Below are 24,031 nucleotides of genomic sequence, written 5' to 3'. Positions count from 1 at the left end.
AAAAACTAATTAAAAATACGCACTGAACAAATTTCATAATAATAAATGACAACGCGATTAAGATTTTAAATTATTAAAGATAAAATTTAAAAAAAATATTATTAGAATAAAAACTTTCAAATGAATTTTTGAACAGAAAACATCTATAGGAGTTGCTTTTATAATAAAAACTCAAATTTGTCTAAATTTCCTTGAAACTCACAGAATAAATTGAAATTTTTCGAATTATTGATCAAAAACTAGAAAAATTGATATGCATTGATGTTTGACGATGAATATCTCGTAAACGCTCAACTTGATCGAAAAATCATAAGAGACCATTTTTATAGAGCAGTAAATTTCCTACAAAACTATGAGTTTCATCATTCATAATGATTTTTTTCATTGAGTTATAAAATTCATAAGAAATAAAAAATTTTCCCAAAAATAATCAAACTTTAACCGTTAATATCTTTTAAACGGTTGGGTTTACGAAAAAATCGTAAGAGACCTTTTTGTAGAGCATTCAATTTCCTACAAAATATAAGGAACAAGATATTTTTTCAAGTAGTTGGAATCGAGATATAAATTTTTCTATCTGATAATAAGAAAAAATAGAAAACTGTAAGAAGGAGGACCTTCCCGTTACAATTAAGAACTCATGCTTGGAGAGGCTTTCTTAGAGGTGTCTAGGAACCTATTTTTCAGAGTACCAAACGAAAAAAAAAATATTCTTTTTTTTTGAATCACCCTAATATATATATATATATATATATATATATATATATATATATATATATATATATATATATATATATCAATAGTCTTAAACTTATGATCACAAATAGTTTATCTATCAAAATACCTTGTTAATAATTAAATTATAAGCACTGTTTAAACTTTAAATCACAAATACCGAAAATGATACATTAAATTAAAATTGATTATCAATTACAGCTAAAACATTTTTGAAATTTTAAATTTATTATCAAAATTTGCTTGTGATTGACAATATCTTATTAATTATAATTATAATATCTTTAAATACTTAAAAATATTATCACATCTTGTTTATGAATGGAAATATCTTTTTAACTATAATTATAATATTTTTAAATGTTTAAGAATACTATCACAACTTGTTTGTAAACGACATTATTTTAGTGATTATAGTTATATCTTTAAATATTGAAAATTATTCTCACAACTTGTTTGTAAATGAAAACATTGTAATAACTATAGTTAAAACATTTTTAAATGTTTAAAAATGTACACGGAAAGAACAAGATGACACTGAATATTATCTCAGATTATATTCAGTGATATCTGTGGTGAAAAAAATTTCAGATAGTAGCTAGAAAAATCCAAATTATACTGCGTGATATCTGGATTATATTAGCTACTATCCGGAATTTTTTTTTACTCAGTATAATCTGGGATGATATCCAGTGTCATCTTGTTCTTTCCGTGTAGTTACAAAATCTGGAATAAATTTTTTAAGTAGGGTGTTTTTTTAATTATATCTAATTTTTGGTAAATTTTAGATGACCGTTGCCAATATTTAACATAATGTTTTAAAGATAAAAATCTGATAATAAATTATAAACATCAATTAAAATGATTCAGGCAAAATAATATCTTCAAAATTCAGATTAGATTGTTCTGTATTTTTTTGTTCTGAAGTTTTTGGGCTTAGAGTACTCTTCTTTACTAAGTTTATATCTAACACAACTAGAGTTAACTCTTTGCGTAGCTAATCATAGTCCATTAGTAGTTGTAGTCACGAGCTTATTTCTAACTTTAGTTTTTATTAAATTCATTGTGCTGAAAACCCTCTCACAATCAGCGTTAGAATGAGGTAGAGAGATTATATTTAGCACGAATTTTGCTAAGTTTTTGAACTTCCAAATATTATCTTTATCATCATACGTCAAAATTTTATGCCAAAAAACGTTAACAGAATCATTTATATCAATATTGTCAGGTAGCTTGAAACTGCGGAGTTGTTGCCATTCGTTGTCAATAGCTTGGTATTCATTTGGCTTTACTAATTGAGGTAATGATGACATTAATTGTAGTAAAGAAGGTATTGTAACGAGAGAGTGCTGCGAAATTGTTTCTTCCGGATTTATCACAGATAGGTTTTTTAGCAATGTATCATCGAAGTCAAATCTTTTTTTGATTTCATTGCATCCTACAATAATGGAACGTCGACAGTTAGTTAAGAATTCTATTTTTTCATCCATTAATGGTGCTTTACTAAACTCAGGCTTAACAAAATAACTCATTACATTTATACCGACATAAATATTTTAAATTTTTAGATATTGAGCTTCATCAAAAATATCTATCTTGTTTAGAGAAGTCTTATTTACGTAATCAGCATTCAAAAAAGTTTTTAATAAATCCATATAAGCAGAGGTTATATTTTTGTAAATTAGAGTAATCAGAGGTTTTTCTGATTGAAATTATTTATTCAATCCCGTGAATTTGGGTAAAGCCCAATCAAGAAAATGATAATATAATTTGATTATTGAGTCTAATAAAAGCTTTAATATTTTTAATACATCAGATTCAGTTTCGTTTTTTGTATTATTTTTTTTTTTAATTCTAGATCGAAGATTAATTGGTTGAAGTACAAAATTAAAGCATCCCACTGCTCCAATAATCTTGAAATAATTGCTGTTATCGACAACCATTAAATTTGAGCGAGACGAAACATCTTATGATTTTTTAATTCTAGCAGAGATTGAATGCCCTTGAAAGCAAATTGTCGTTTAGAACTTGAGGAATAATGATTTTAAACACTATGAGATAGCTGTTTACAATCAGGTGGTGAAACATCACATGCACTACTTGCACGAAGGTGTAGAGGATGGCAAATGCATTTTGTGATGTAAATTTCAGGGCATTCATTTTCAAACCGAGTCCGAACTGAATTATTGCTCCCCATCATAGTGTTACAACCATCTGATCCAAAGCCGATTACATCTGTGAATTGAATTGAATACTCATTAAATGACTTCACTATACAATTGAAGATGTGTTCAGCTGAAGCTTCATTAACATTATCTTCATCGTTGAATATTTGATACAGTTCCCCGAAACGGCTCACAATTTTTTCCTTTTCGAAATCATAGAATCTTACTACAATACATAAGTTTTGTGTCCGGGAAATATCCGTTGATTCACCAATAAGTATGCTAAATAGAGATGTTTTTAATTTAGCAGCTAAATTTTCTTTTTCGCGCGCTCCAATCATATTAACAACAACAGCAGCACATTGAGATGACTTTAAATGCATGTCTTGAATAGTCTTGCAATCGAGAAAATAATCCTTTAATAAAGGTGTTAGATGGCCCATTACTCGAAAAGGAATGTTGTGCTCTGCTAAAAAACTACTTATTTTTATTTCTGTTCTTGAAACATGATCATTCTGAACAGTTGAAGTCGATTGAGAATATAAATTAATAGTTTTTTGATTTGCTATTGAATTTATAGCAGTGCTGTGGCTTTTACTCTATGGATGGTTTTTTACAACAGTTAATTCTGCCGTAAAAGTAACATTGCAAATGGTACATTTGGCTTTATGTAGATTAGTTAATTCTGGAGATAACTAAGAGCTAAAATTAGTATTTTTCATCTATTCCTTATTAAATTTTTGTTTTCGTCGAGTATATAATTTTTGTTTTTTAGATTTCGGTGGAGTGTCGTTGTCTTCACTATCACCCATGATGAAGCTACGCAAAGTTACAATTCATTATTGTTTTCATTAATTGAACGTTCGTTATCAATATTTTACTCGTCACTTGATGTGTCCGATGACAAAGACGAATTATAATCTTTTGACTTTCCAATTTTTTCCGGTGTTATTGGAATGATTCTACCTTCTAGATGAAAAAAAAATTTCAATTAAAAAAGAAATAATTTTTATCGACAGACATCAATTTTCGTCTATATCAATAGCAAATAACTACATGTAATAGATTACTTATATTTAACCTATAAATTTATTCAACAAACATCTAAAAGTCATAATACTATAGTTACCTGGTCTAAAAATAAATAAATATTTTCCACTTGTACTTAATAATACTCGACCAGAACTTTTATCAATCGATGGTTCCAAAAAATTTTCAATTTTATTATTGTGTTCTTTTTTCAAATTATCTGTAATTGTAAATCACAAGCTGGATTTACCGTATATTTGTTTATTATTTAAAAAACCTTAGGAATATATATTGCACGTATATAGAACAATAATAATTTTTTTTAATCGTCACTAATATTAATTATTAATAATAAATAAAATCTTCAATTTTCTAACAATAGTGACAATAACCATGAAATAAGCATTAAAGAATATCTAAAATATTAAAATTTTTAGTCAGATTGGAACTGTACTTTGTATAAAGTATACACAAAATCCATTGATCTTATATTATTATCAAGTGAAAGTAGATGATTAGAAACTCAGAAAGTTAATACGAGAGGGCAGCATAGTGAAATTTCAATTTTAGTGGGAACATTTGAACAAAAAAAAAATTATCGCAAAATTATGTTGCATACGTTGGATTATCGTACAATTTCGTCACATAACGACACCTCTACGTTTCATCGTACGAAGTGTTAAATTATGTGATGTATACGATAATTATGTGACGAATGCTAACGCTGCGATACTTGGAATGTTTGGTAGGGTAAAAAACCGTCTGGGTAATAGTAGAGGACCTTGAGGAATTGAAAAATTTATTTTTAGCTTGAAAACGATAACTCGAAAATTTCTGAAGCAGGTAAAAACCATCGGGCTAATCTTCGAGGGCTTCAGATCATGAAAAAATCGATTTTCAACCTTTAGACCGAAGACTTGGAAGTTTTAAAAGGATGGAAAACCGTCCGGGTAACCATAAAAGACCTTACGAGACTGAAAAATTAATTTTCAACCTCATAATCTAAACTTAGAAATTTCTAAAGCAGGAAAAACCGTTGGGGTGACCTTATAAGGCCCAAAGGAATTAAGAAATTGATTTTTAGCCTCTAGTTCGGTGACTTGGAAATATTTGGAAGGTGAACATTTTCTTTTAAATAGATTTCCCAAACAAACCAGTGGTTAGGAAACTGTGGCGTTTCAACAATGATTTTTTTATAGACAATTGTTAGCACCACTTTACAACAAATTCCACTTTTCATGTTTCCCAGCTCAAAATAATTCGGAATCAGTTGAGGGAATCTACCTTGCCTAAAATCTATACGGGCTTTTTTCTCTTCAGCCAAGGGACTAGTGAAAGATATTTTGTTGTCTAGCGGGTTGAAAAATATGTCGGTAGGTAGGTCCGGTCCAAAATACATTCCACTTTTTTTTGTGTGCCGGTGTCCAAAAATTCTTATCGTGATTTTTCAATAAGTTATCCTCCAGTCAATTAACAATTTCTTGTAGCACGAACATTAATATTGCGAGTGCGACAATTGTTTAACTATTGATCTGAGAATTCTTTCGTTTCATAAGTCTTAGAATAGATTCCCGTTGGAAAAATTAAAAAATCGTTAGTTTTCTTTCTATTATTAACAATACAGAGTTATTCAGAATGACCTTCACAGCGGGAAACTGTAGATAGAGGAGTCGATTCTAAGAATAAAGTTTCTTAGTCGCTTTTCGATATTCTCAATAGTTTTTGAGTTATTCAAAATGTAAATTGACCAATCACAGAGAAGCTTTAGACATTAAAAAAAAATAAAATAGAATAATAACTAAGTTAAGTAACACTGCCACAGCAGATTTGGTGTTAAATGATATTTATTTAATTTGTAAAGTTCGATTTCTCACAGAAAAAAAAAACAAAACATGCAATTACAACCTAGAACGTATTTGTATATTTTTTTTATCTTTTCCTTTTCACAGAAAACATTATTGACTTAAGATGATGCAATTATTAAAAATATAACTCTCGGAGAATTGACAAGATAAATTACGTATTTTTTAATATATAAATTTCAACCAAGAATAAAAAAAAATTTTAAACTAGTAAAATTGTCTTACTGAAATAATAGCAATTTCAAACAGACAAAAATATAGAGATAGACAATACATAAAATAATTATTGAAAAATCTCTGATTTTGCTTGCACGGTCTCGCTCAGGGATTTGCTAAGCGCTTGATGTACGTCATAGCATATTTGCGAGACGGCCAGCGAGATGTCTGGCGAGACGGTTAGCGAGAGGTTCAGCGAGATGTCCTGCGAGACGTCCTGCAAAACAAGTCCTGCAAGCCAAGTAAGGGTGGCTCAAAAAAACTGAGAAGGAAAAAGACAAGAACAAAGGCTGTGCTTGTCCGAACAGCTGAAGGGCGAACGTACGCCGATTTTCTCAAGGAAATCAAGGCCAAGGTTAACCCGACAGAGACTGGACTAGACATAAGGTCTATTAACAGGACGAGGCACGAAGGCGTTCTCCTTGAAATGGCTCGAAAGACCGAGGACAGCAAGGCTTTCACCGATGCAGTAAGGTCAGCCAATGCAAACATCGGCACGGTCAAAACGCTAACACCAACAACAACGATTGAGATCTTCGACTTGGATGAAATCTCTACCGAGAGCGAAGTCCGCGAAGCACTCAAACGTGAATTCATTGACAGCCTAGAGACCAAAGGGTGAATTTGACAAAACCCACACCACGAGGTAATCGGGCAGCCTTCTGCGAGATCAACGAAGCCAATGCGACTAAAGCCCTCAACAAGACCCGTATAAAGATTGGCTGGGTTAACTGCCGCATACGCCAAGTTGCAAAACTAACCCGCTGCTTTAAGTGTCTCGGGTTCACACAGCAGTGTGCGGGACCAGACAGAACCAGGTGCTGCTACAAATATGGCGGAAAAAGTCACAGGGCCATAAACTGCACTGAGATGTAACAGGGTAAAATAACCCTAAATCGATAAGTCACCGGATATCGATAATATCCGACATAGCACTGGCGCGTCTCGATCTTCGAGCCTAAAGGGAGAATAGGAGGGGGCAGTTTTGAGTTAAAATAGGTGAGCCGTGCAGTGGAAAAGGGAGAAGTAGTGTGACTGCCAGACATAGTGCCACGGAAATCGAGAAGGACCAATCTCCGAAGAAGTGACGAGACAAATGAAGCCAATTAGGACTTCATCCTCAATAAGAGAGTTAGATCATCATTTTATTTGTTAAGGTATCAATTATTACTCTGTGGGAAAGAAGTGGACCGCGGTTTACCCAATACCCAGTTGCTTGTCCTAATTAATTATCAATCGGATTATTTAATCGACGACTATTCCATTAATCAGAATTAAAACATTTGTTAGTTTGGATTGAGTGATTTTCTTGGGGACTTATACCCGAGAATCACTCAATCGACCTTGCGGGAAAAATTTAACAACTAAAAATTTATCAATTAATTAATTAACATCCGGTTAAATTCGTTAAATTCGTTAACAAATTGTTATAGTTTTATAACAAGTTAACTTAAGAAAAATTGATTGATTTCGTTGCTTGAAAAATAATCGACAAACTTTTTACTAGCGGAATTTTGGTCAAGCGTCAGTACATTTTGTGTCGCAGTAAATTCCAAACACCCAAGGTCAAAGACAACTAAGCTAGCTAATGTTCTAGCTAACGAAATTGAATGTTTCGACTTTTGTCGATTTTTAAAATTTGGAAAATTATATTGAGAATGAATTATTGAATTCTTTTTATATTGTCAATTATTTCATTTATTAACTATTAAGTAATTTATTTTAGGTTTAAGTCCGTGAATTAAATAAATTAAATTTCGTTGAAAATTAAAAAGTTAACAACGTGAATATTCCCCTAAGTCCAAGAAATTAGTTATTTCGTGTTGAAAATTTCATAGGAAAATTCGGTTACAATTAATTAAGTTTCATCATTAATTTTATGTTAACAATTTTTAACTTGGTTATTAAAAATTATTTAGATTAAGATAATCATCAAAAATAATTCTCGAATTGAATAATTTATGTTTCGACAGAATATTGAGACCTCTGTCTATATAATTTTAATTTATTAATTTGAGACATTAAGACCATTTGGTTTTATAAATTATTGTCGTCATGTTAAGACCGTGGTAATAAAGTAGTCAGGAATTTTTATCTAATCTAATAATTGTAATCTATTCAATATTTTAATATAGAATCAAAATTTACAATTGGAATTTGAAATTGAATGTTAGTTCGTAAATTTATTGTTTAAATAATACTAATGATTGCATAATTAATTTAAAATTTTAATTAAGTCTGATTACAATCGATTTTTTAAAATAAAATTTATAAAATAAAATCATAGAAGTCTGGGTTATGTGTGTGAAGACTAGTGTGGGTCATGCGTGATAGAGAGTGTTAATAGTGTTAAGTCAGTTCCGGTTAGCCGATAGTTAGGCTAGACGATCTCTGTCACACTGTTGTCTTTGTGCAGAGTAATTCGCTGGTCCTGTTTAGCCGATAGTTAGGCTTATACAAAAGTGGTTTAGTTCTGGTTAGCCGATAGTTAGGCTAGACGGTCTCTGTCGCACTGCAGTCTTTGCGCAGAGAGACTCGTTGGTCCTGGTTAGCCGACAGTTAGGCTATAGTTTTAAGTTGTCCTGATTAGCCGATAGTTAGGCTGTAGTTTATAAGCTTTAATAAATTATAGTGTGAGTGGGTGAGTGACTTTTAGTTTATTCTTGATAAACGTTTCTTTTGGTAATTTTTATTGTTAATAAATATCGATATATTGTTAATTAAATCATTGTTATTCAACAGCACCTTTCTCCACTCTCTGTACCCTAAGATAAGGAATTCTCAGCTCTGGACCGGTTCCAGGAACCGTGATAAAAAATCCTGGTGGCGCCCTGATAATTATTGTTGTTTGTTAATTTAGTTAGTTTATTTATAAAATTGATTAGGGGCTAATCTGAACAGATAAAATTGTTACAGAGAAGTCAAGCTGCTTTCTTTGCACTCCGGCCAAAGATGCCAAAGACGATCTATGCCATATTCCTGGTACCGGAGCTTGCAAGGCATTCCGCACAGCACTAGCAGAAGCCACGAGAGGTAAAAAATAACACGCATACTACAGGGCAACCTGAATAGGTGCGCCTTAGCGCAAAACCTGCTGCGCCAACGTGTCTTCGAAGACAAGATTGACATCTGCTTTATCTCCGAACAATATCTGAATATTCAGGATAGAACATGGTTCGCTGATAAATCCGGCATGGCAGCAATCTGGATCACTAACTCGAAGAAGACCACCGTCAACGACAGCGGAAGCGAAGAGGGCTTCGTCTGGATCAAAACGCCCACGACGTACTTCGTGAGCGTCTACCTTTCACCTAATAAACGGATTAGTGTGTTCCGCCAGAAAATGGCAAACATAGAGGACGCTATCGACAAGTTCGACGAAGAAGTCATTGTAGCTGGTGATTTCAACACGAAATCGGCTGAATGGGGCGCTGAATACTCGGACACCACAGGGGACGAAGTAGCGGACTTCGCAGCAAGAACGGACCTCATAGTATGAAACACTAAATTTTTGCTTTTCTGAAAAATTTAATTATCCAGGCCTCTAAACCTCGCGGATAAGAAATAGTAGCCTGGATTTCGTTTATAATTTTTGTCCGCTGCCCTGGGATATTCCGCTCCCGTATTAACAATTGTCTTTGTTTTAGGAAAGCTTGATTAGATAAATTTTAGAACAGAAGTTACCACGTGTGCCAGTTAAATTTATTTTACTTACTTACAAATGTTACTGTACAGATGGTCCTTCTTCCGTGGTTGGTGTTGTAATTATTTGTACGTAATTACGCAGAGTGGATATTGTAGTTGATAAATGAAACTTGATTGGTGATAAAATTACAACAAACTTAATTTTATTGAACTAAGTCAACACTTGGAATAGATTTAATATATTCGGTGACGAAATACAATAAATTAGTGGTAGGAATATTTTACCAATATTCTAGGTTATCGATGGTTAATTATTTATAATAAACGCAATGATAGTTTAATACAAAATAGTAATTATAATGATAATATAAACTTATTAATTAAATAATAGATTTGATAGATGTTAATAATTTTGGTGAGTAGTCACCTATTAGTAGTAATAGTAGTATAGTAGTAAAATTGACTTTACAATCTAGCGTGGTGGTTGACACCGCGGGATAGATCAAAGTGTCGATCACCGCTCAAGTATCGGGGTTTGTGACCGTTTTCCCCTCCTCGTGTCGTTTTGTGACGTCACGGGACTACCTATTATTTTAGCTAGTGTTGGTAATGAATATTTCGGGTGGTAGTTCGCCAGGCTGATAAAGTCGGGACATTTTGCAGTATCTCAAGTGCTGAACACCGGTACTACTACGACCTTCAGAAGACCAGGATACCGGGAATCTATCCTTGACATTACGTTGGTGACCCCAAGGATTGCGAATATAATTGAAGGCTCGACCGTACCCGAAGAACACAGTGGCAGTGATCATCAGTATGTGACATTTAGTGTTGGACTAGCACCCAATCCGCGTTCGCGGCATGACAATCAATTGCGAAAGTGGAATGCCAGGAAGCTTGATAAAGAAGCACAGCGAACATCCTTGAATCAGAGCTTGTCTACTGAATGGAGTAGCCTGATTCCAAGTACCCGCAAGGAGACGGAAACAATAGTCTCCAAAGCAATGGGACTGATTGTTGCCTCGTGTGATGCCACAATGCCCCGACTGAAAAAGCAAGGCTCCCATAGGCCAGCATACTGGTGATCACAAGAGATAGCAGAACTTTTAAAAACATGCCACAAGCTACGTCGACGAGCAACGAGAGCTGCAAAGCATTCTCTCGACCAAAATAAATATTCAATGGAGTACAAGCAGGCCAAAAAGGCTTTGTAGTCTACTGCCCCTACTACGTAACGTTTCTTGAAGTAATTTCCAAACGCTGTTTTTTTTTTTAATTCAAACATTCAAGGAATCTTACGGTGTAATTTGCACGCGAAATTTCGCTGCCGATTTTTAGTTATTTAAAAAAAAGTGTTATAATCAATGGTTCAGCTTACTTTAATGGATACATACAGAAGTACTTTTTCCGTGGAGTTGTTTAAATGTCCATAATTAAGAAATTCAATATTTTTTGAACCTATTGATCATTAATTTTTCATAAAAATATGCAATTTTAGTAACAAAATAATAATATTAAAATAAAAAATACTTACCTAACAGCTGAGCTTGTTAACGACACAGTCCGCGCAGCTCCTGAGTGGGGAGAAGTTGCGCGCGCCTCTGGATCAGTTTGAATTATCACGGTGTATGTCAAGTAAAATTTTCTGCTGATTTTTTTTATAAAATCATTAAAATTATTAAGATTTTCACAAATTATCATTCAAACAGTTATAAATATTGATGCATGGTAGAGAAATATTAATTGCTGATGTTAATATTTAAGTCATGAATGGGAAAATTAGAAAACTTATCTTAATGTGTTTTTAATGATTATTACTTATCGTTAAATGGTAATTGTCGTAATGCTTCCTAATTACAAAACTTAAAATAAAATTCAGTGAATCATTAATCGTTACCGTTTCCTCCTATACTAATGTAGATAGAAATGTTGGGCTCAGGTCAGAAACAAGCTAACATCTGCTCTTTTGTGTCGCACGCCCATAATATTATCTCTGTCTAATATATTGTCCATTCTGGCAATCTAAGTTAGGGAATATTGTTTATTTCACTTGGGTCTAAAGGTTTTTGTATTCAATATAGTCTTCTCCTTCTTCTTTATTATAATGTTGAAGTATTTCAGGCTGAAATTTACAGTTAGTTTTTATGAAAGCCTCGAAGTGTTACGACGTGTATACTGGATCATTTTTTAATCTTGTTTTATTTTGTGACTATAATATCTAACTGTGTCAATAGACCTGTGCTAGTTTTTTAGTTCACGTACGTTCATTACTTCGAAGTAAAATGGAAGACAAATTGCTCTATTTGTGGAGAAAAATTGGCAAGTGAGCCTACTCAAAAAGTTCATAAGCATGGTGCTGTAGAATTAATTGCGGCCAGTAAATTACGTGATGACGATTTATGGATTGAGTGAGAGAAAATGAATGTTTTTACTATTCATGATCGATGCCGACAAAAATACATATCGGAACGTTCGGTTACAGCAGTGGAAAGTAGATCTGCGACTAAATATCGTGGCGGAATAAGTCCTGGGATCAAAAGACACGCTGAAGATGCAGATGAAGGTTGTGGATCGTCTTCGCAGTTCGATTATTCTCGATACTGTTTTATATGTGGTGATTTGTGTAGTTACGGACGAGAGAAATTAAAAAAATTGAATAAAAGAAGAAAAATTGTCAAAGTAACTGAAAAATTGGAGGTCAAGAAATTACAGCATGCTGCTGATTGTAAAAACGACGCACTCGGTGTTGCTGTTAAAAGTCGTTTATCTGATGGAGTTAATTTAGCTGAAAAAAATGCGGCTTACCATTTGGATTGTATGACTTCATTTTTGAAGAGGAAAACAACTTCTCAAAGTGGTGTAGGTATTCCACTTTATAATGACTACAGTAACAATTTTAATAAAATTGTAAATTTTATTGAAAATTCGTGTAAGTGCCAATTCTACGTTGATGATTTATACAAACACATGGAAGGTGAGTGTCCAACTAAAAAATATTTCTATACTCTTGTCACGAGATTTTGATTTAAAAATCCCGCGTCATCTTCTCCCGGGCTGGTCGCTGGGGATAGCGCCGCCAGGGTCCGCCACATACTGGGCTCCGGCTCAGCTGGTCCCAAAGTTACCCAAGCACAATGCTGGGAATCAAAACTTTGGGATCAAATTAAAAATAGATCTAAGTCGGATTAATTTGACATTAATTAGTATTAATGTTTTATAATTATTAGATAAATATTGGACAGATGGTCAGACGTCAACGGTGGCTGGTTGAAATTATTTATTATGTAAAATTATTCTTTGGAACTATTTGAGTGCCGCGGGGCGTGCATGCGCCAAGCGTTATTTGAAAATTTTGGTATATTTTTATGTAAATAATTTGCGCTATGTAAAACTCTGGAATAATGCAGAGAGGTATTATTAAATTATCTTATGGAAGGATATCAATAAATTTGATGACATCCGTTGCCGGCGGGCCGGTCATCGTGAAACTCATTGCAATAAACCTATAAAAGTCACTGATTTGACTTGCCTCGTGGCGCAGGAATACGAGGAAAAGTAGGGCCGCGGGGGGAGAGATCATTCTGGCGGTAGTGCTCTGTAGCGGGCACGTGGTATTTTTTTGCTAAATTTTTTATGGTTATTTTTACACATCAGAAGCCTCGATTATTACAAGAAGTAATTTGTTTAGTGCTAAAAAGCTGCAGAAACCAGCGATCCAACATTATCCCCCCGTGTAAGCTGTAATGTGGTCATACCAACGGCAACGGTGAGAGTGTTAGTTTGTCTGTAATCCGATACGTGGTCGATCACAGCGTTTCAATTTATCAGTTACCTTATTTTACATAGTGTATAATTAATTACGAGACTGAAACCAATATTTACTTCTTAATAATAACGCTCACCGTTGACGTCGGTCCTATATTTATATATGGATGTTGTAATTTGAAAGTATTATTTGAATTTGGTATAACCTTGAGCTAGCGTATTGCGGTTATTGTCATTATATTATATTTATAAAATAAGAAGCTTTAATATAACCAACGCCGGCGGAGCCGACAGCAAATTCGGCAATTTTAATAACTACTGAGTTACGTACTAGCCCGTACATGATGAAGGGTCATTGATTATATTTAATTATTAAATAATTAATTCTTGTTAAGAATAAATCCATAACTTGGATCTTTATAAAGTTGCTATCAAATAATTTGGTTTTCATAACATACATTTGTTAAATTGTTATATTTTATAATTAGGTTAAGTATTTGAATATTAAATATATTTGTTTATTTCGATAACGACCACCGTGAGAATATTTATTTGTTTGTTTGCACGTCATAGATTTTTGCATAATTATTTACTCTCCTTTCTCTCTATCCATTTTCCTTTAATTTGTCTCAAAATCAACTCGTGAAAGGCCCTGATTGATCAAGGGTTTGTTATTCTTCCTGAGTAAAAGAGTAACTGGCGTCCAGCGGGGTTTCTAACCCAGCCTGTGTGTCGACGGGTGATTCATTTGTTTTCTTGGGCGACCTATCTTTTTCGTAATATAATATAATTCTTGGGCTTTCGTATCATTTTCTTGTTACATGGCGCCCAACGTGGGGCCAGGGCGTTAGATTATTGGTGTTTAATCCTTTCAGAGGAGATTGTGGAGATTGAGATGTGGATTCTGGTAATTTTGGTGAATAGGTCGGAATAGGTGGGAGTTAAAATTCAAATATGTCGTTCAAAGCGTTTTTTATGCGTGCTCTCGAGTACGGAAGCCTGGTTGGCTCACCGTCAACATTCGAGAAAGTGGCGCTCCTCTCGCCCACAAGTTAACTAGTGCACATGTCCACTAGTGCACTTGTGGACTCGTGGAGGCGACGCGATGATTAGAAATGCCCCTTTTTTTCATGCCGCCATTTTTGTCATGCGCACATTAAAAAATAACGCCGGATTGTTTACATTTTTTATCACACATGCAAAGACTAGTCGAAACGTGTTGAAATCTTGCTGTGAATTGCACATAAGTTGCTGTTATAAAATTAATTAAATTATATTAATTTTCTAGCTATTTTGTGGTAAAAGTACTAATGAAAAAAATTCATTATGAATTTTGTAGAAGTGTCCGACAGTAAAATGTCAGTGCACTTACCAGTAACAAATAATAGTTTAAGCATACAAACTATTCGTGGATACTTTCCAAATGTAAGTGGGCTTACATTTATTAATGAAAATAATCAAAAGTGTGGACTTTTAGCATAGTCAATGATAAATTCGAATTGTTGCCTGGTGTAAGTAAATATGAAGTTCACAGTTGCAATATTTTAAAAGGTAATTTTTTTACTAATATGTAAGTTCAAAATATTAATATTATTTTCATATATTCAATAGATAGTAAAAGTAATATTTTTTAAGAAGTTTTGTTATTGGAAATTTAATAAACGTAATGTAGATAAACCAGATTATAAATTACACCGCAATAATACTTTGACTTTATTTGGTTATATATTTTATAATTGTGTAATCGAGCGAGGTCGCCGAAGGCGACCGAAGCTCGATTATAATTATATTGATAATTTCGTTCGAAGAGATCACTAGGTAGTACCGCCTTTGTACGCATATTCACATCACAAAGTTCAACTGTAAAAACAAATATAAAGCGTTTCCCAGGTAACCGTCTTCTTTATCCTCATACAGTTCAGCTAAAGCTTAATTTGAAGAGATCACTGGGAGGGTAAAAGATGGGTGGGAGTGATCTCTTCGAACGAAGTTATCAATATAATTATAATCGAGCTTCGGTCGCCTTCGGCGACCTCGCTTGATTACACAATTATATTTCAAATTTCGTTCTCGAGATCACTAGGTAGATGTTCAGAGCTGTAACATGTAAATTAATTATTGAGTAAGGAACAATAAAGTTTAATTAAAAAAAATTTTTTTTTTTTTATTATTAGGAATAATGAACAATTAAATTAATTATAACAAATTGAATCGTGAACAATTTTTTTTTTTAAACAATTAAATAATATAAATAGTTAGGTAATAGATAATATTAAGATAATATTGAGGACGTAAACGTGGTTTTAGTGTTAATTATAGGTCTGTTATAAAACTTCTCAAAGACTTTGGATTTATTAGACCATCCTGCAAGACTTTTTATGATACTTATATCAACTCCTTTGCTTAAGGCAGTTGAAGTAGACGCATGTCTAAGACTGTGAGAAGTATAGTTCTCACCAACTTCACACTCAGTTAAAAAAGATCTTATCCATCTACTGATTGTATCTTTTGATGCTTTTTTATAAGGTTTTTTAATTGTTAGAAAAAGACAATCATTGTTGTTTATTATAGTAGATGTAACAGTTAGGTAATGCTCTAATGTCGAAGCTACGCATAGGTTAATATTATTAAATTTTGGAATAATTAAAAGTGGCTGAAATCCACCCTGTCAAGAGGATTTAATCCTATCAGGGATTTCAATTTTATAGCCATCATTTTTTTTATGAATGTTAGATCTCTTAATTAAAGAAATCGTTTGGACCCGATGTGCAGAGACTATTGCAAGTAAAACAACTAATTTTTTTGTTAATTGATGTAAATTAAGATTATTAAGTGGGCTTAAATTTTCTAATTTTTCAAGAACAGGATCTAAACTATAAATTCTATCATACTTGGGTCTAGCAGGTTGGATATTATAAGCACCTTTCAGTTGTCTCGATATTAAAGGGTATTTTCCTAAATCTTTATCACATATTAATGATAAAGCAGAGCGGATAGTATTTAAAGAACTATACTTTACTCCTTTATTAAATTTTGAAGTTAAATATTCTACAACTTTTTCTTCATTCGGGTTAAAAATGTCAATATTTTCAGATGTGCAGTAAGATGTCCAATCTCTTATTGGTTTGGAATATTGTTTAAGTGTTGTAGCGGAAATGGATTTAACCAAAATGTTAACAGAGTCATTGTTTAAGCCTTTTCTTAGAAATGCCTGTTGGATAATCGAGCTGCCATCAGGAATAGTTTCGAGGCTAAAGGATGTTGGATTGTTCTACAAGGAGAAAGAAGAAGATTAGCATCTCGTTGGAAAATAATTGGTTTTGATTCTAGTAATGATAGCCACAAAGGGTACCATAGTTGACCACTCCAATATGGAACTACTAAAATCCCACAAGCCTGATCTGCTTAGATTTTTTTTAAAGTTTTTAAGATTAGAGAAAAAGGAGGAAATGCAAAGAAATTTAAGTTACTCCAATTAACAGTAAACGCATCAATACATACTGCTAATGGATCACGATGCCAAGAACAGTATTTTTTACATTTTTTGTTAATATTTGAAGCGAAAAGATCTATATTTGGTCTACCGAGTTGTCGAGTAATTTTTTCAAATGCATAAGAAGATAATTCCCACTCGGTATCTATATTTTCAATTCGAGAAGCTCTATCTGCATCAATATTATCCTTAGAAAGAATATACTTAGTAAGAAGCAAATATCCAGATATTTTTTAATTCACACCAAGACCAAATATCAAAAGCTAAATCGTTTAAGTATTTATACTTAGTTCCTCCCATTTTATTAATGTAAGCAATGGTGGTAGAGTTATCAATCCTCAAAAGAATCTCACAATCATGTTGATCAGAGGCAAATGTTTTTAGACTCTTAAATGATGCTAAAAGTTCCAAATAATTAATATGGTAGGATTTTTCTCTCGAGTTCCAGTGTCCATAAGCTATTTGTTCATGACAAGAAGCTCCACAACCTGATGAGGATGCATCCGAGTAAATAGTCATTTTAAAATTGGAATTTCTAATAGGACATTTTGATATAAATATATTATTAGACCACTAAGAGAATTCTTTAATTAAATGAGAATGTTATGTCCAAGATTAGACTTATTGAAATATAATTTTGGTCCAAGTCTTGCGACCTATAGACCGGGATCGTGAGATTGTGTTTGGAATGTAATAATGTTTAGATGGGTGTTTTACTTTTGTGGTGAATTTATTTTAACTATAGATTTACAAATTCTAAATTGAAAGTCTGAATATAAAGGTAACTTAATTTGTTAAATATTATAACTTACAATAACTCGATGATCCCTGTTGAGTTGATCCTTGATTGGATCCTGCCGTATGTTTTATCAGGATACGGGATGTTCACTTGTCTCAAACTACCGAAGTCGTTATTTTTGTGTTGTTTCACGTTTTCCACGATATGAGGAGAAACAAAGTGTGCGGACACTTGAATGAAATCAGGAAAAATGTATTGACTCAAATTGAAAGTGAACGGTTATTCTCAGTTACACGTTTTCCTACTGTATGTAGAGAAAACTAAGTATGCGGATACTTGAATGTAACTATTAAAATTTAACACTTGAAAATGGTATCGATTGACCAAAGTTTAAAACAAGTAACTGATAACTAACTGTTGAGAGAGTTGAACTAGGACTGAACTCGTACTGGAGATTAGAAAAAAGTAACGAACTCTTAGTTATATAAGTGTTCTCTAATTAAGGCTCCACCTATTGGGCCTTGAGTTGGGGCACAGCATTTTCCAATCAGGGTCAGTTTTCAGGGTATCACCCCTACTCCGTAACTATTTTGGGCAGGTAAAGGACTACCCTGATGCTAGCTTGTCAGTGTGCACACCCACTCACAAACTAACATTTTAAATAATAATAATAATCATATTGTTAAATAATTATTTAACTAAAACTAATTATCTCTATGTTAATGATTATTAGCAATCTTCAACGTTTTAGTACTTATAATAATGTTTATTTATTAACAAATTTTTCTTATTGATTCTATTACAATTATATTATTGGTTTTTATAATTGTTATTCATTATTAATTTTTAACTGTTATAATTAACAATTCTAAAAATGACATATTATAATGAATATTAATATGTCGAATGTATATTAGTTTATATAAATTTATTAATCTGTATTACTTTATTAATTTATTAATTTGTTAGTTTGTTATTTTATCCTCATTTGGTGTACACGTGGCAGTATTACAGTCCTGTATATTTAACTATTGGATTTTCTTTTAACTATTTTTAACTAAATAAGTAACAAATTTTACATTTTAAAAGATTACAAAAAAAAATACCTCAGACGATTATAAACCCTTATTCCTAAATTTATTTTAAATGGTTTATGGATCGTTTAGTACCAAGGTTTTATGTTATCTAAGAACCCTTTTGGATTATAGTAATAAAAAATATTAGAGAAAATAAAATGCATTAGGCTATTTGTGTAGGTATTTTTAAGCAAATAACCTAAGTACTTTTGAAATAATATTACTAATATTTTATGGTCTTGGGTTTTTTTTTTTTTATATTTTTATTTTTTTTTTCTTTTGACTATTAAGAAAGATAAAGTTCTTATCGGTTTTACTTGGGATTTTATGAAAATTTTCCCTTGATAGAAAAAATATATAAAAATTTGGCCAGACATAACACCACCGCCGTTAGACGGAAGCGCGAGTGGCTTTGAAACGAAGTGCGACGTAACTTTATTTTTCTTATTCATGTGAGGCAGGTGCTGAATTACACGAAGACTGTAGCGTTCGTTGATTTGACCGTGGTTGTCTCTGTTGAGGTGGTACTGGCGGGTAATGTTGGGTAGATCTCTGGAGCCGATGGTGGTATTACAATCCCGGCTTCCACATTTTCAACTGACTGAGGCTGGGTGGAAGACTGTTGAACTTGTTGATTTAGATGTAAAAGCAGATGAGTAATGGAATCCCATATAGCTCCTATAAGATGAATAGACCATCCGTATACCGAGTGGAGAGCGTAACCGTGTATTACAGTGTCTACAAGGAGTTTAATAATTCGTAGACACATGATGATTCCGATGATGCCGGAACAGTAGGTGCCAAATCCAATGAATTTTCCCCATGTTCTGGACCAAGCACTTTCTGCAAGATGTTCTAAAATATCTTCGTCGAGTGCATATAGCAATGATGGACTCTCGTGGGAACCGTTGGTAAACTGTCGAGCTATGGTCTCCATGACTACATTTTGTTCCATGGTGAACATTATCCTCCCTCGCATGGCTTCTAGATCGGCTTCAGAGTAAATTCCTCCGGTGGCAAGATTTGCAGGATTTTGGTATTCCCAGGTCATCTTGGTACTCGGCTTCAGGATTTTTGGCGGCATCGTTTCGATAGGTTTTGGCAAGAATTTATACCAGGTGTTGCCCAATTTATATTGTTGCAATAATGGGGTGTTGCATGGTAATTCTGCAGCGTAATTTGTTATGACGTGCGTCCGTGGTGTTAAATATATTGTTTGGTTTCCCCGTTGAGCCGGCATCCGATTGTAACATCGTTCCAACTGTTGAATCTTGACTTCGACGGGAACGCATTGAACTATGTGGATGACTTCTCCAGCAACTACCGCCATATACCCAGGACCCTCCATGTAGCGAAAGGCGAATTCGTCTGGCTGCGTTGAAGCGATGGACAATGTATTTTTCAGCACCTCTCTCTCTCTAATTGACACTTTCTCTTTAATACATCTAAATATAAAGTTTTGACCTGAGACCTCAAGTATCTTTCTACGTAAACGAATTTCGCATTTCCGTAGAGAAATATATCTAGATTGTCGGGATTTGATTTCACGATATTATTTTTTTCCAATGACTCTAAGTTTGAATTTTCAACAATGACTAATTTAGGATGTTCAGTTTTTATTAGTTTAATGCCACATGAGGTCTCAGTTCCTGTAATACTTAATGAGAAACTTGTGTCTCTTACATTGAGTGAGTACACAGTTTCTTTAGTAGAAGTTAACTTTGTGGCTCGACCACGATATAAAATAGAGTAAGTATCTGGAAGGCAGTACTTTCGTGGTAGTGCGTTCCAGTACGAATACCCGTTAACAGGGTCAATACAATGACCTTTGCTTAATTTACAATGGTATCCCGATGGTAAATATATTTTGTCATCTGCGACTTTTACTCGCGTATTATGTGACTGGATTGTTATTTTAGCAGTTCCGACAACAAATACACTATCCCAAGTACCGTAAGGGTCACTATATTGAGAGTTAGTGCAGTCGGCATTGTTATTAACACTACCTGCTAAGGTAATGCTTCGCGTGATAGTTACATTGATCGGGATACCATCGATAATAGTGTTTCCTATCTGAATTGTGCCATGGTCGTGTGCTACCTGACACAATTCTCGAGATATGGGGTATATATATTCATTAATCCCCTGACTAACTATTGAATTATACGACTGCCAACCGCATTGTTGTATAATTCTTCTGATTTCGATTTTACACTGCATTACATTAGTGTGATCAAATTCATTAAGTTGAAGCAGTGCAATGTCCGGAAGGGACTCTTCCACCCGATCCCCTTCGAGATCACATTCGTCGATGTCGATCAGTGAAATAGTGGTGGTATTTAAAACTTTATTGCCACAATCATAACCTATGATTGCGTCTACTGCTTTCCAACTGAACCACAACAGGATTAATGCAATGTAATTCATGATCAATAAACTGATGATCCTAGAAATAAAATTATTATAATCTAAAATCGGGATCGGGATCCATGACTTTAGGACGTTTGGTTTTAGGTTGTAAAACTTTGATCTTTGTTTTCTTTAACCGATTAGGGTGTACAATTTTAGATTTATTTTTGATTTTAATTTTAACGTTTCCATTGGAGAAAACTTCTTCTATTTTGTAGGGGCCATCGTAATGATCCCCGAATTTATGGGGTTTTGGCCCTTTTAATAAGAAAACATTGTCACCTACGTTAAAGGTGACTGGTTTTAATTGTCTATCGTAGTATTCCTTGGATTTGAGGTTTGCGTTAACTAAATTTTCATGAGCTAAACGGCGTATTTTAATCAACTGGTCTACGAGATTACTGATATAATCATGGTAGTTAGGTAAGCGATCTAAATCATGAGGTGGAGCACTAGTTGGTACCCTAGCGACCCTTCCAAATACTAATTCATAAGGAGTAAATTGAGTTCCTTGATGAACACAAGTATTATAAGAAAAAGTAGCTAGTTCCAACCACTGATCCCATTCTTTATCGTGTGTTACATACTGCTTTAGATACTCTCCTAGAACGTGATGCGACCGTTCTAGGGAACCGTTAGATTGAGGTCTAAATGCAGTAGTCTGAATTTTTTTGATTTTGAATCTTTTACAGATTCGTTGCATAAAGCTACTTATGAAATTTCTGCCCTGATCAGTTAATACCGCTTTTGGGGCACCGAACGAGCATATATAGTGTTTGATAAACGCGTCCGCGACTGTTGTAGCTAACATGTTGGGAAGAGCAATTGCCACGCAAAATTTGGACAGTTGATCTTGAATTGTAAGGATATACTCATTACAATTCTTAGTACGAGGTAAAGGACCTACTATGTCCATCGCGATTTTCTCAAATACTGTCCCAGGAGTATTTGTGATAAGCATGGGTTGTCGCGTTTTTATTCGAACCAGTTTCTTTAGTTGGCATTCTAAACATTGCTGAATTCGTAATTGGATATCGGCTTTTAGATTTTCCCAAAAGTAATTTGCTCGTATCCTATTAAAGGTTTTGGAAACTCCCTTATGACCACCTATCGGGGACTTATGTGCTTCAAAAAAAATAAGATCGCGTTCTTCCCTAGGTACATATCGAATTGTTCCGAGACAAATAATGATTTTTATTGGTTCCGATCCATAAATATCGTGAATTACTGCAAGGATTTCCGCCCATGGGATATTCTCGATGTACTTCGAGAAGGCTATTGATAACGAGGTTATCCCTTTATCACGGAGAATCCCTTTTAATTTTACTAGGCATTTGGCGAGGTTGCACCTAGTTCGAATGACCGATCCTCCTTCGACACCGCAAATTACTAAACCGAAATAATTTTTATTCCCGTGTTTGCTACAATGAATTTGTCCGATATCCATGAATCCTGATTTCGGTAATCTATTCTGAGCTTGTAAAGCTCGAGACCCTTCATCTATCGGCTGACCAGATTCATTTAGGAAATAAACTAAATTATCATCTCGGTATTGAAAGAGATCTTTTACTACTATGATATTTGTTACGCGTTTTGGTTTGATATGTTGATCGAGATCGTCTACTATAGGATGGTCCGATTCACCAGAAGATGAACTACTATCTGAGTGAGTATCTTCATCGGGTTCAATGGCGTCGTTATCATCGAGATGTGTGCTAATAATCTCATGAGATTTCGGGGACCTCCCTCGCATGGGGACTTCCCGAGTGTTGATTTCGTCAACCTTTCCATCCAGGTTCCCGCGATTTTTCGAGGGCCTCCCTCTTTTCTGAGGGACTTCACGAGTGTTTTCGCGACCTGTCGGATCTCCAATAGTCCGGTCAGAAATGTCTGGTATTTCTGTCGACCGATGAGAAGTGTTAGTTTGGGACTTCTCTTTTGCTAATTGTGCGCGAGTGACTACATTTACGTTTTCTACGGGATTTCTAGATAACGCGTCGGCATTTAAATTTATCTTACCCGGTTTGTAAACTATATCATAGTCGTACTCGGCTAAACGAAGACGCCATTTTAAGATTCGAGCGTTTCCATCTTTCGCGGATTTAAACCATACCAATGGTTTGTGATCGGTATATATTTTAAAATTCCTCATGTACACGTAGGTCGAAAATGGTTGACTGCTTGAACGATTGCCAGAGCCTCTTTTTCGTACGTATCGTAGCGCAATTCTGGTCCTCGGAGGACACGCGAATAATATGCGATGGGTCGATCTTTTCCCGCTTCACCCTGTGATAAAACTGCTCCGATTGCATAACCGGACGCGTCAGTTGTTATATTAAAGGGTTTATCAAAGTCGGGATACTGTAAAATGGGAGCTGTACATAAGGTATCTTTGAGTTGGTCAAATGCTTTTGAGTAGCCTCGGTCCAAACGAATTCAGCTTCCTTTTCTAATAATTTTGTTAAAGGTTTCGCGATTGAAGAATATGATTTGATAAATCGCCGGTAATAACCTGTGAGGCCTAAAAATTCCCTAATATTTCTTTGGGTTTTAGGTACCGGGAAATTCTGGACGGATACTATTTTATTTGGATCAGGTTTTAATCCTTCATCACTAATTACATGACCCAAATAATTTACTTCCGGTCTCAGAAATTCACATTTATCGGGTTGTAGTTTGAGATTAGCTTGTCTTAATCTCATCATTAACTCAGTGAATTTACGTTCGTGTTCGTTCAAATCGCGAGCGAAGATAATTATATCGTCCAAATATACAAACAAAGAGATACCCTGCAATCCCGTTAATACCGTGTCCATTAACCGCTGGAACGTAGCCGGAGCATTTTTTAATCCGAACGGCATACGACGATACTCCCAATGTCCCAAGGGTGTCGAGAA

General features: G+C 34.0%; 1 protein-coding gene across 1 annotated transcript in view; it reads right to left on the bottom strand.

Annotated features, from left to right (window-relative positions):
* Positions 1-24,031, bottom strand: part of Ninac (STKc_myosinIII_N_like and MYSc_Myo21 domain-containing protein ninaC) — a 1,002,000-nt gene that overhangs the window by 367,697 nt on the left and 610,272 nt on the right. The window lies entirely within an intron of this gene.

Source organism: Cotesia typhae, unplaced genomic scaffold (assembly GCF_013202065.1).
Source record: "Cotesia typhae breed Kobodo isofemale line unplaced genomic scaffold, CoteBio_Ctyphae contig_17, whole genome shotgun sequence".
Taxonomy (NCBI): Eukaryota; Metazoa; Arthropoda; class Insecta; order Hymenoptera; family Braconidae; genus Cotesia; species Cotesia typhae.
This window is presented reverse-complemented; position numbering and strand designations above follow the sequence as displayed.